The sequence below is a fragment of the Hipposideros armiger genome, unplaced genomic scaffold (genome assembly GCF_001890085.2).
Source record: "Hipposideros armiger isolate ML-2016 unplaced genomic scaffold, ASM189008v1 scaffold_638, whole genome shotgun sequence".
Taxonomy (NCBI): domain Eukaryota; kingdom Metazoa; phylum Chordata; class Mammalia; order Chiroptera; family Hipposideridae; genus Hipposideros; species Hipposideros armiger.
This window is the reverse complement of record NW_017731988.1, coordinates 1,049,782-1,051,299: the sequence shown is the minus strand read 5'-3', so window position 1 is coordinate 1,051,299 and position 1,518 is coordinate 1,049,782.

The following is a 1,518-nucleotide window of genomic DNA, read 5'->3' as shown; positions in this document are numbered from 1 at the left end:
AAAAAAAATAGAAGGCAGAGAATTATTGAAGGAATAAATCAATAGAATTTTTCAAAACTGAAGAACTCAGAACTGAGTCTGTTTGAAAGGCTCACTTGAGTACCTGTCAGGATAAGTGAACACAATGGAAAGAGGGAAGACACCAAACCTTCAGAGTGATGAATCAGGTTAATTACAATAAAAGGATCTGGAGTCAGAATAGAACTGGACTCCTCAATAGCAATACCCACTCACGCAAGCCAGAAGTCTGGTCATCATCACCACCAGTTGGAAGTGAGTGGTGGCGCCATTCTCTGAATCAAGAAATACAGGAGCAGGCCAAAGTGTGCACAAGAAGTTAGAATTAGAATTGGGCTCTTAGGCATCTGAGCTAGCTGCAGAATACAGAAAAGGAAGGTAGGGATTTTTTTAAAGTTATAATTTAATATTTGTCACTGATCTTCCTTAGGATAAAGCTCAGCTGTTCTGAGGTTTCCTCATGTACCTATCCTGTTAGTCCCTGTCTTGGAGGCCAAGTAATAGTTGAATTTGTAATGATTCACAAATTCCCCTTCCTTTAAGGAGATCTCTACCAAAGGAGATCACTCTTTCCCCTCCAGAGTTTGAATGGGGCATGGAAAGGGGAGAAAGGAAGAATTGGAAGAGGACTGAGCAAGTGGAGAAATGACAGTGTTGAACAGTCAATGGAAATTACCACTCAAGAGGCTAGCTTAGCTAACATGGGAATGATCTTAGGTTCCTCGCCTCCATACCAGTTCTTCCTCTACTTAATGCACAGGTCGTTCAGAAGGAAGCTGTGAAAGAATCGCTTACCACCTGTAATTTTTGACCATCAATGCCTCATACGAGTATAGCACTTTGCGCAGCACATGGTGCTCAGTAAACATCAGTCAAGCTTGCTCTCCCCTCTTTCACTATTTTAGAAACTCCTCCATTGCGTGTTTTACTTGGTAGGCTTGTGTTAGTAGAAATAATTGGCCAAATTTTTTTAAGACTGTGGATTGGAATTCTTGTCATCTTACCCTTCAACAATGAAAAAAATATTACACTGAATTGCAGTTTCTACTTTTCCCAAAACTTGTTACCCAAGCTGTTAATAAGTGACAAGAAAAACTGGTTTGAATCACCTGCTAAAGAGCTGTCAGATGGTCTTAAAAAAAAAAGAAAGAAAAGAAAAAAACATCAAAACCTTATGGTATTAATGTTAGATGAAAGCAAAAATATTTCAGACAAATTAATTCATAAAAATGAATATCCATGTGAAATTAACTCTGCTTGTTGTGGAAACAGTAGTAAGAGTAGCAACAGGCCAGGAACAGCAAATACCAGGAAAGATATTTTCAGAATGTGTTTACTGAATATTTACTGAAATCAAACATAAGAGGGTCATTAAACAGACTTTCTGCATTACCCCACTTAAGCAATTACAATTTGTAAGTAGGATGAAGACAAAGTACTCATTTGGCCCTCCCACACAACAGTGTGTTCATACCATAAATATAAAAGCACAGCATTGCA